The following is a 12877-nucleotide window of genomic DNA, read 5'->3' on the forward strand; positions in this document are numbered from 1 at the left end:
GTGGGTATAGGGCAGGTGATCAAATCATGTACAGTCTGACTGGAGAGCGAACCTGTGTCATCTGCTGTAAGGAGGAGCACTGTTCTGACAGCAGGCAGGAGAGCACAGCACAGCCTGCACCTCCTCCCTGCTCTCTCCTCTCTACTACTGTCACTTCTGTCCAGACTTTACTGTTTTCCGTAATTCACTGTGCCAAGCTGCCTTCCTCTTGTCCCGGGCCCTGAGTACAGGGATGGGGGGAGAAGTTCAGTGGGCCAAGCATAAAGTCTATGGGGGGGGCAGCCTGGGGGGGCACAACTGAAATCTGAGGGGTGCAGTGGGTTGCACCCCCCTAGATCCAACCATGCCATCCAACTAACCACCTGCTTAACCACTTGCCGACCGCCTGCAGTACTTTTACTGCTGTCAGGCGGCAGCTACAGGTAGAGCGACGTACCGGAACATTGCTCTGGCTGTACGAGCACTGTGGTCGGGACGCAGTGGTCATGTGATGGCTATGCAATCACATGATCACAATGCTAGCAAAGCTGTTATGAATCAATCTGATTCATGACAACTCTGCTTACCTTCCTAATGAGCTGTGATTGGCCCGCAGCTCTCACATAGTGCATTGGCCAATTACAGCACCCTGTACCATGTGATCAGCTGTAGCCAATCACAGTATTTTATACTGTCATGAACAGGGGTGGACTGACAACTCATGAAGCCCCCGGGCAAAAGGGGATCATGGGGCCCCTGTGTCCTTGCCCATACTCAAAACAAACCCAAAAAAGCCTATAAAAAGGTACCAGTGGCATTTCATGGGGCCCCCTACTGATCCCAGGCCCTCGGGCACTGCCCAAGTGCTCAAATGGTCAGTCCGCCCCTGGTCATGAACTTAACCCACTATGGTAACATTGCACTACTCTGATGAAAGTTTTTTTTAAATAATGAAAAAAAAATAATGTTAAAAGAAAATTGAAAAAAATTTTTTTAACTACTTGCCAACCACCTGCCTGTGATGTGCAGGCAAGTGGCGGCTCTGGGCTAAGTGATGTACCCTTACGTTGCTTTCTTTTTCCAGGTGTGAGCATTTATGCGTGCGCCCCCTGCTGCACCCACCTCCCATCGGTCCAGGGAGAGAACACTACACTGTGAGTAAAAGTAGTACATTTTACACACACACTTATTACTCTCCCTAGCGACATCAGATAGTGTGAAGGTCAGTAAGCGCCCCCCCCCCAGCTAGCGTTAGACTGCCCACACACTATCACACCCACGCTATAGGTCACTAATCGCAGCCGTTACTAGTATAGTGTTTGTACAGATCAATATATTGATCATGAACAGAACTATACTAGTGCTTGCTTAGTTTAGTGTCCCCAAAAAGGCAGTGTTAGCAGGATCAGCCCCCTTCGCTGCCAGCACTAGCGTTTAGCCCCTACATTGCTTTTCAGAGAAAATTTGTATCAATTGAGATTGATACCAAAGCAAGGCAATTTACCAAATTGATACCAAAGCAATTTATATGCACAACAATACAAGGTCAATCACGGCGGTTCATTTGAAGGGGCACTTGAACTCTCTGGCAGACAAGCTAAATAGGAAATCAACCAGTGGGAGTGGTGCCTCAGCCACGTGGCATTTGCCTGAATCTGCAGCAGATGGAGTATTCCATCAATAGCAAGAAATGGGAAAGTCCTCCTGCGCTCAACTATATAGGCCCCTATTAAATGTGCCAGCTGCTATCACCTATTCCCTATACCTCAGGATATGACAAAGTAAACCAATAAATGGTGAAGCGCTAAACTAATATAATAACACAATTTGTTAAAAAATAAATAGGTTGTGCAAAATATTAATATATTTATATATTATTTGTTGAATATCAATATTATTTGTATTATATTAATTATGAATATGGAGTTTGGTTTTTAATATTTTGCATAACCTATTACTATTCCATCGATAGACCTCTTTGCCAACAGAAGAAAACCGAAGATAAGCAAATACTTTTGTCTACAAAGAGACCCCCAAAGTGCGTACACAGACGCATTAGCTCAGCCATGGGAGGGGGATCTCCTTTACGCCTTTCAAGCTGCTACTGAGAGTCTTACAGAAAATACAGATGTCTTACACCAAGGTCATCCTAATACCAGTATTTTGGCAAGAAAGGTCAGGACTTTCCTTCTTAACCACTTGCCCTCCTGCCATTTTTTGCGTTACAGCGCTGCGTTACTTTAACTGACAATTGCGTGGTCATGCAACACTGCACCCAAATTAAATTTACGTACTTTTTTCCCACAAATTGAGCTTTCTTTCGGTGGTATTTGATCGCCTGTGCGTTTTTATTTTTTGCACTATACAAAAAAAAGACCGACAATTTTGAAAAAAAACTATATTTTTTACTTTTTGCTATTAAACACGTCCGGTAAAAAAATTTAAAAAATACAATTTCGTCATACATTTACATCAAAATGTATTCTGCTATATGTCTTTGCTAAAAAAAATCCCAATACATGTAAATTAATTGGTTTATGTGAAAGTTATAGCGTTTACAAATGGTGTTATATATACTTTATTTATACTAGTAATGGCGGTGATCAGCGACTTATTTCGGAACTGCGGCGGACATTCTGACACTGGGGGGAACTGACTTGGTGTCACTGAGATTCCCAGTGACACCAATACAGTGAACCAGCAAACACAAATGCTCCTGCGCTTGGGGATGGACTTGATGCAGGCTGCAACCACCTTAAGAATGTCCTGGAACATGCACACCTTGCTGCCCTCAACAGACCGGGGGAATCCAAATACACTGAATGAGGAAAGAACAAAGAGAGGGCGCACAGGCCTAGTTCATTACCATAAAAAATGTTTAATAAGAAATAAAATAGGTGTTGTACTCAAAAACGACAATATAGTCAAGGCACATCATAAAAGAACAGCTGGGTCAACACCGCGCTGAGTAACAGTCCGCAATGGGGAATGTAGACATCCAATAGGCTGACGCGTTTCGAGGACTTGCCTCTTCCTCAGAGCCCAATACAGTGATCAGAGCTCAAAAAACAGCACTGACACAGGAAGGGGTTAACATGAGGGGCGATCAAAGGGTTACCTGTGTGCTGGGTGTGTTTTACTAGGGGGCGGTGTCAGTGTGCTTCCAGCTATCTAAAGCACTGTGCCCAAGCTGACAGGGAGGAGAATTGTTAGTAAACAAAACAGTTCTCCTCCCCGTCGGAAATCAACAGGGCCCAGTGATTGACAGGCCCGATTGCGAATGGCGGAGCGCGCGCGGTTAGGGCGCGCCCCCTACCCGGAAATGCAAAATCATGTATATATACGTGATTTTGCGTACCCGGAATGTACCCGTATTTCTGCTACAGGGAGGTCAGGAAGCAGTTAAAGAAATTGAGTCTGGCGGATCCCTGGATAATTCCACCCAGGAAAGACTTTCTAGTGCAGGGGAAGGTACTACACCCACTCCCGGAGAGGCTGTCACTAGCAGCATGGCTTCTGAGTGGCAAAGGCTAGCCAGAAAAGGTCTGTAAGGAAAAGTATTCACTACCATTTTAAGTGGATGAAAAAAAGTCCACTAATGCCAATTATGACAAAATCTGGAAAAGATTTTCTTTCTGGAAGATGGAAAACGCTGGGCTGGACGCACCTATCCTGAATGCAGTACTTGAGTATCTACAAGCAGGAGCAGATAAGATCCTCTCAGCTAGTAAACTTAAAGTGTTACTAAACCCACGACAGTAAAATCAGTCTGTATATGCTGTAAAGCATGCTTGTTATACTCACTGTGGAACCTAAGGGGTTAATCCTCCGCATTGCGTAAAAATGCTGTTTGATCCTGACTTCGTTGATCCTTCCCTTCTTCCAATGTCCCCCTCTTATCTCCTGATAAGACACATGGTGTGGAGTCACTCTGCACATGCTCAGTTTGGTGTGTATTGCTAAAGAGTCTTTTTTTTATTGGGAGAGTGCATGTGATCAGCACAAGGCCAATCAGCACTGTCCAGATAGAGGATCAGGGGTTATTGCATCCTCCTAGAGCAGAATGAAAACTCCTCCTACAAGCTTTAACATGTGCTTTCCTGGACACTGATAGAACTCACAAGACTGCTCTAACTGCTGATGAGAAAAGGTAATTAGCAAGTTAGGGTACTGGGTTTAGTAACAATATAAAGTCCAAGTAACTGCTTTGTCCAATTTTATTGAACAAAAACTAGCAGAAGATCCTCTGGTGGTCACAGTCCTAAGGGCTATAGCCAGACGTAGGAAACCTTATAAGCCCAAATTCCCTGCATGGGACCTAGGAACAGGTCTAAGAATCTTCCAACAGGAACCATTTGAGCCACTGGAAAAATGTACCCTCAGGTGTTTAACTCTCAAAACCATTCTCTTAGAAGCAGTGGTCTTGGCACGCAGAATCAGTGAACTGCAAGCACTATCAGTAATAGAACCTTACTGCACAATCCTAATGGATAAAATTCTACTAAATCTGGACCCAGCGTTCCTGGCTAAAGTTGAGTCACACTTTCTTAGAACAGAAGACATTGTAATGACATCTTACTGAGCAACGCCAAAGAAGAGGACTGTAACAAAATTGATGTGAGCAGGTGCCTAATCATGTATATCGAGTGCACAAAGGAGTGGAGAAATTCGTCCAGCCTCTTTGTCCGGTTCAAAGGTCCACGGAAGGGCTCCCAAGCCTCTAAGAGCACCATCACAAGGTGGCTAAAGGAAGCTATCTCAGAAGGTTACAAAACCACCACGCTAACCCCACCATCTGTCTTAAAGGCATAATCGACGAGGACCACAGTAGCTTCATGGGCAGAAAAAGCTTGAACCTCCCCGGACAGATCTGCAAGGCCACAACATGGTCCAGCTTCAGCACGTTCACCAGACACTACCGATTAGACCAGGGGCGGACTGACAACTCATGGGGCCCCCGGGCAATAGGGGATCATGGGGCACCTGTGTCCTTGCCCAAACTCAAAAAAGCCTATGAAAAAGGTATCAGGGGCATCTCATGGGGCCCGCTACTGACCCCGGGCCCTCGGGCAGTGCCCGAGTTTCCAAATGGTCAGTCTGCCCCTGGATTAGACCTAACCAACAAAAAACAAGTATTTGGCAGGAAGGTCTTGCAAGCAGTAGTCCCACCCTAATGTACATATTTGTATTCAATCCTCTCATGTGAGCTGTCCTGAAAAATGACTTGGGAAAATGCAGTTATTTACCTGTTAACTGTATTTCCAGGAATCTTCCAGGACAGACTAGTTCCCTCCCGATCGATGAATAATTGTGAGCTGGTGCTCTGTCATGTAATGGACTATTCATATATTGTTTGCTACTGTTACATGTATGCTCTTTCCTAGACCTTTGGCTATATTCCTATACTGAGGACCCAGGGATGGAAAAGCTATTTATTAAAGAAAAAAGTGGATCAGGTGATTCCTGGTGGGTGGAGCCTATCTCTCATGTGAGCTGTCCTGGAAGATTTCTGGAAATACGGGTAACAGGTAAATAACTGCATTTTCCTTATGTCACTTCCTCTGTACCTCATTTCATTTAATTCCTCACTTCTTCATTGTCCAAAAACTTGTGGCAACAAATGAGATCTGCAAAATACTCACCATGCCCCTCAGCAAATACCTTGGAGTGTCTTCTTTCCATATAAAGGTCATTTGGGGGGTGGGTGCTTCTACTATCCTGGCATTGCAGGGCCAACATTAGAAGCTTATGCCACTCATCACCCACTCTTCTAAAGAAGGACATGCAGCTGTTCAGGGTTGCACACATGGTGTGGCCGCAATGCTCTGCTGTGCTGCTGCTGCAAAAATTAAACGCTGAATGTGTTTAGTTTTGAATAGAGTGGAGAGGGATTAGAACACGTCAGATTTCTTTTGCTGTCTATGCCCCATTAGGCTGCTTTCACACTGGTTTGCCTCAAAAAGATTTGATAAAAGAATAGCATTTTTGGAGCATTTTGAGGCGTTTTTCAAGCATTTTCCAAGTGGAACATCCTGGACATGTGACTTACTTTTTTAGCTCAAATTGGGCAGATTTCACGTTTTTGACAAATTTTTACTCCCAAAACCTAGCAACAAATGATGGAATAGATGATATTGGGCACAATTCACTAAGCGGTATTTTACTGCATCCGAGTATGTGGTAAGATACCGCATAGCATTTTAAAAAAAAAAAATCTGAATTCACTAAAAAAAGCGCTACTAAAATACAGCATGAGTTCATTTATCAAGTCTTGCGATATTTTATTAGTGAAAAAAATGCGTTAATGTTTCAGCTGTTAGTGGACAGCTGAATGTAAAAGAAAGAATTGCCGGCAATTAAAAAAATAATTAAAAAACGGCGTGGGGGTCCCCCCTCCCATCCATACTAATCCCTTTGTGTCTGGTATGGATTTTGAGGGGAACCCCAATGCCAAAAAAAAAAATGGCATGGGGTCCCCCTCAAAATCCATACCAGTCCCTTTTCAGAACATGCAGCCTGGCGAACGCCTCCCCACCTCCTGAACCATACCAGGCCACATGCCCTCAACATGGGGGGGTGCTTTGTGGGGCTCCCTCTCCCCCCCAAAGCACCTTGTCCCCATGTTGATGGGGACAAGGGCCTCTTCCCCACAACCCTGGGAAGTGGTTGTGGGGGTCTTATCGAAATCTGGATGCCCCTTTAGCAAGGGGGCCCCCAGATCCCAGCTCCCCCCCATTTGAATAGGTATGGGGTACATGGTACCACTACACATTCACAAAATAAAACTGTAGTGTGAAAAAAGACAGGAGACAGTCTTTGGAAAGTCAATCACAATGCCTGCCGCCGACCCGAAAAAAAAAAAAGGCTCGCCCTTTCCATATTTAAGAACTGTCAAGCCAGCAGAGCAGTCAGACAGCAGGGAGCCAGTGTCAGGAGAAGAGCCTTTTTTTCGGGTGGCGGCAGCGGCGGGCATCATGATTGACGTTGGATCTACTTCAGGGGACATTCTTTTTTTTTCCTTATTTTAATAAAGAAAGGTCTCCTGTCTTTTTTCACACTACAGTTTTTTTTTATGTGAATGGGTAGCGGTACCATGTACCTCATAGTCATTCACATGGGGTGGGTGTGATCTGGAGGCCCCCTTCCTAAAGGGGGCATCCAGATTCCAATAAGCTCCCTTCCCGAAGACCCCCACAACCACATCCCAGGGTTGTGGGGAAGAGGCCCTTGTCCCCATCAACATGGGGACAAGGTGCTTTCCTGACCTGCCGGGCTGCATGCTCGGATAAGGGTCTGGTATGGATTTTGGGGGGGACCCCATGCCATTTTTTTTTTTAATTTTGGCGTGGGGGTATCCCTCAAAATCCTAACCATGAATCCTAAATAGTGAAAGTGCACACAGTGCTGCAGAGCTCTGTGATTCATTGGCCAGGCTGTGCATGTGTGCAAGCAGCCACTGATGGACACAGAGACACAGTTCTAAATGATCTTTCACTGTTATCAGTGAGATTATTCAGAGTAGCGGCTCTGTTAAATGTATCTGCAGCAGCTTGTGCACACGCAGGGCAGATACACTATATTGCCAAAAGTATTGGTCGTCCTGCCTTTACACGCACATGAACGTTAATGGCATCTCAGTCTTAGTCCGTAGGGTTCAATATTGAGTTGGCCCCGCCCTTTGCAGCCATAACAGCTTCAACTCTTCTGGGAAGGCTGTCCACAAGGTTTAGGAGTGTGTCTATGGGAAGGTTTGACCATTCTATCAGAAGCACATTTGTGAGTTCAGGCACTGATGTCATACGAGAAGGCTTGGCTCACAGTCTCCGCTCTAATTCATCCCAAAGGTGTCCTGTCGGGTTGAGGTCAGGAGTCTGTGCAGGCCAGTCAAGTTCCTCCACCCCAAACTCGCTCATCCATGTCTTTATAAACTTTGCTTTGTGCACTGGTGCACAGACATGTTGGAACAGGAAGGGGCAATCTCCAAACTGTTCTTACAAAGTTCAAAGTTGGGAGCATGAAATTGTCCAAAATGTCTTGGTATGCTGATGCCTTAAGAGCTCCCTTTACTAGAACGAAGGGGCCAAGCCCAACCCCTGAAAAACAACTCCACACCATAATCCCCCCTTCCACCAAACTTTACACTTGGTACAATGCAGTCAGGCAAGTACCGTTCTCCTGGCAACTGCCAAACCCAGACACGTCCATTGGATTGCCAGCCAGAGAAACATGATTGGTCAGTCCAGAGAACACGTCTCCACTCTAGAGCCCAGTGGCGGTCTGCTTTACACCACTGCATTTGATGCCTTACATTGCACTTGGTGATGTAAGGCTTGAACACAGTTGCTCAGCCATGGAAACCCATTCTATGAAGCTCTCTACACACTGTTGTTGTGCTAATCTGAAGGCTACATGAAGTTTGGAGGTCTTTAGCTATTGACTCTGCAGTCAATTGGCGACTTCTTCGCACTGTGTGCTTCAGCATGCGTTGACCCCGCTCTGCCATTTTACGTGGCCTACCACTTTGTGGCTGAGTTGCTGTTGCTCCCAGTTACTTCCATTTTGTTATAACACCACTAACAGTTGACTGTGGAATATTTAGTAGCAAGGAAATTTCACGGATGGACTTATTGCACAGGTGGCAACCTATCACGGTACCATGCTTGAATTTACTGAGCTCCTGAGATTGACCCATTCTTTCACAAATGTTTGTAGAAGCAGTCTGCATGCCTAGGTGCTTGACTTTATACACCTGTGGCCATGGAGGTGATTGGAACACCTGAATCCAATGATTTGGTGTCCCAGTACTTTTGGCAATATAGTGTACATTACAAAGAGCCATGCACAGTATATAGAGGTGTTTTAAGTGACAATGGGGCCACCAATCAGAATGGGACCATGTGTTATATGCATTTGGTCCCCAGCCAGGGCTGCCAACTGTCTATTTTCATGGACAGTTTGTAAAAAATACACTGATTTCTCCTGTCTGTAAAAGTTTGATGGATGGGAGAAACTGTCCATGAAAATTCTGCTGGCTGCAGCTGTCAGTGCAATGTGTCTGTGACTGGGCCCCTCTAGCAGTACCAGCACCACTCCCTGCATTAAACTTTTACTAAACACACAACAGTAAAATCACCCTCTATATGCAGTAAAGCATGCTTGTTATACTCACTGTGGAACCTAAGGGGTTAATCCTCTGCATTGTATAAAAAAGCCGTTTGTTCCTTTCTTCTCTGTTCCTCCCCTTTTTCAAGCGACCACCTCTTACCTCCTGATAAGACAGACTGAACTGTAGGCATTGTACACATGCTCAGTTTGGTGTGTATTGCTAGAGAGGTTTTTTTTTTTTCCTTGGGAGAGTGCATGTGAGCAGCACAGGACCAATAACCACTGTCCAGACAGAGGTCAGGAGTTTTGCATCCACCTAGAGCAGAAAGAAAATTCCTCCTACAAGCTTTAGCTAGTGGCTGAACACTGATAAAAGTCACAAGATTGTTCTAACTTCTGATGAGAAAAGATATTTAACAGTTTATAATTATTAAATTAGTTGCATTTCCATGTTCTGTGTACTGTGGGAGACCGGATATAGTGAATGCAGAGTCCTGGGTTTAGTAACACTTTAAGAGGAGAGGACAGAATCTGGTTCTGCTCTACTTCCCACCTTTATCTCCGTGTCTTCCCACACTCCAACCACGGTGTGCCCTGCCATGCCTGTGAAAGAGCTTGTGTGGTCAGCAGATGTATAACACAACACGCAGCTCCACATCCAGCACTGGTAAGTAATCGTTCTGTACACTGTGACCAGGGGCATATTTACCACAAGGCAAACAAGGCATTTGCCTAGGGCGGAATTTTTTAGGGGGGCAGCATTGAAGGGACACGTGCGGCATGGGGACCAGGTGGGATCCGAGAGGGGCTGCTTGATGGTGTATGCAGAGCCCAACTGTCATTCCTAGATTGTAAGATCTAACAAGCAGGGCCCTCTGTTTCCTCTTGTACAAATTGTATTTTAACTGTAATGTCTACCTTCCTTTTGTAAAGCGCTGCGCAAACTGTTGGCACTATATAAAGTCTGAAGAATAATAATAAAAATAATAATTCCTGGGGATGTTCAGGGCTTGAAGGTGAGTGTCTTTTTCTGGGAATGGGGCAGGGGTGTTGTTGGTCACTGTCAGGCTCTCTCAGTGGGGGGGGGGGGTCTGGTGGTGTTGGTTGGTGCCAGGCTCTCTCCGCTGGGGAGGGTGGGCATCCGATTTCTGTGTTAGGGCAGCACAAAACCTAAATACACCATTGACTGTGACTAAACCCTCCCCCCTTACACATTCCCCATGTCCCCTGTACTCCTCCCTTCTCTCTCCCCTTTCTCTTTCCCCTCCTTTCTCTCTCTTCCCTCCCTCCATTCTCTGTCCCCTCCCTCTTTAAACCCTCCTTCTCTCTTTGTCTTTTATTACCCCCCTTCCTCTCTCTTTCTTCTCTCCCTCTCACTCTCCTTCTCTATCCTTTTGCCCCCACATTTCCTCTCTCTCTATCCTCCCCTCTCTTCCTGACAGCTGCATTCTGTATACTATGTTATACTGTATGTTACATACTGTAGCTCTAACCAAAGTGTTCAGTATCTTAACAGTGGCTGGTTTTCACAGAGTTCTTCTTTATGGTAGGCTCAAACAAAGTGATGTGATACATTTTTGTGTGCAGAAAAGCATATGCACTTGTAAATTGTATTTTTTAACTGATCCTTTGTCCTGAGGTTTATGTGTGTCTGTGAGACTGACACTTCTAACACAGTAATTAGGAGTATTTTGTGGGCACAGCAGTGCAGTGCATACATTGACTAGGCTTGGGCAGGGGTGTCCCTAGGGTTGGTGTCACCCGGTGCGATAACACTTGGTGACACCGCTTCCGACGATCCCTGCAGAATGGATCGGATCTGTGGATTGAGCATAATGGATCGGACTCTGGTCTATTATGCTCCCCAATCCGCAGATCCAATCCATCCTGTGGGGATCGTCGGCATGCAACCTATACGGGGTGACACGGACCCTCTCCACGAAAAGGTAAGTTGTAAACAATCCATCGGATCCATCCTGTGGGGATTGTCGGCTTGCTTTACAACTTACCTTTTCGTGTAGCTAGTCTGGTGTCAATCTGTACTGTAGGTGTCACCCGGTGCGGGCCTCACCCCCTGTACCTGCCTCGGGATACCACTGGGCTCGGGTTCTGTTTATTCATCGCCTTTAAGCCGCTCCCACTGATGACTGCAGCCTGACCATGGCCATCAATTGCTAAGGTATTCTATGCACATTGCTGGACGCATTTTCCTGCTCAATCACAGGATTCCCCTGGTCAGCTTTCATAATTCTAGACATGCTCATATAGTCCTCATGCACACATGATGTTTTGATAACGCTGGTAACGTTAGCTGTGTAAAGTCACGTTAAAAATGCGAGTTTTTCAGCTTGTTATAGCGTTTTTGCACTAGCGTTTAGTGGCATTTTCCCACATTTACGTTGTTAGCGTTTTTTCACGTTTTTTCTACAAAAAAAATTTTTTGTTGATCAAAAAAAGTTCAAAAATGCAGGTTTGCTGCATTTTACCGCATTTTTCAGCATTAGAGTGTTTTTACAGCTAAAAGACTCCTCTAGAAAACCACTAGTTTTGGTTTTTCCAGCCAAAAAATGTTGATTACAGTCTGAGTGCATAGACACATACGATAACAAGCTTGGGAGTTTATTGACTGTAGAAAAAAACATCAAACACCAAAAACAGCCGCTATAAAAACATCAAGTGTGCATGACGGTATAATATTGTCAGGCTGTTTTGACAATTGTAAAGCCAGGTAGATTACATGTTATGGGTTTTGTCAATGTTTACATATTTGCACTTCTAACATGAATATAAAAGCTGTAATAGTTCACCAGTTCCGTGCCGCCCTATAGCAGAAATACTGCTACAGGGTGGCACGGGTGCATTTGTGTGCAGCGTTGCATGACTGCGCAATTGTCAATTACAGTAACGCAGTGTCGTATCACAAAAAATGGCCTGGTCAGGAAGGGGGTAAATCCTCTGGAGAGCAAGTGGTTAAACACAATTTTTTTGATACAGGCACAATATTCATATTACAATTAATTAAAAATGCCTGATAATTTCATTCAGAAAAGAGCAGATATAAGGGAATATAAGACCCAGAACAGTCACCTGTCTATTCTCGTCTTTGTAGTTCTGTGAAAGCTTCAAGGTTGTGATTGTGCAATCCTTCAGTTTTGGTTATGAAATTCAAGTATAGTAGATACTGACAGGTGGGATGGCTTGTGCAATCCATTGTTAGTTATGACACAAGTGCCTGGTGTTTCTGGGTGCAGCCTTGTTTAAACACAAAGATCATTTGTCTTGGAGCAGATGATGCTCCTTTGATGCCAGGTTTACTGCATGTGTTAACTACAAATTTTGCATTAATAGCAGTACATTAAAAGCCATTAATAACAGTCCCAGATTTGGAGAATTTGTCCCTTGAATTGTCAGTTTTCGTGTTAACACATTGTCTAATTCGAAATAAAATCACGTTTTTCTGCACTTTAAAGCCCATCCCCAGCTCAGTCCCCACCATCTCTATCTCTCTTTCTCTCGCTCTCCTCTCTCTCTCACTTTTGCAACTAGCACCCCCTCTTTCTTCACAGCTGTCACCTCTCCACCCAGTTCCCACCCATCCATAGCTGTCACCTCTGCACCTAGAACCATCCCCAATAAACAGCTGTCACTTGTGCACCCAGCCCCCCTGATCATCTATAGCAGGGTTCTCCAAACTATGGCCCTCCAGATGTTGAGGAACTGCAGGTCCAATGAGGCCCTGCAAGACTGACAGCCACAGGCAAGACTCCCAGAGGCAGAGGAATGATGGTACAGT

The sequence above is a fragment of the Staurois parvus genome, unplaced genomic scaffold, assembly GCF_062004578.1.
Source record: "Staurois parvus isolate SC_StPar_1 unplaced genomic scaffold, SC_StPar_1.0 ptg000813l, whole genome shotgun sequence".
Lineage (NCBI taxonomy): Eukaryota > Metazoa > Chordata > Amphibia > Anura > Ranidae > Staurois > Staurois parvus.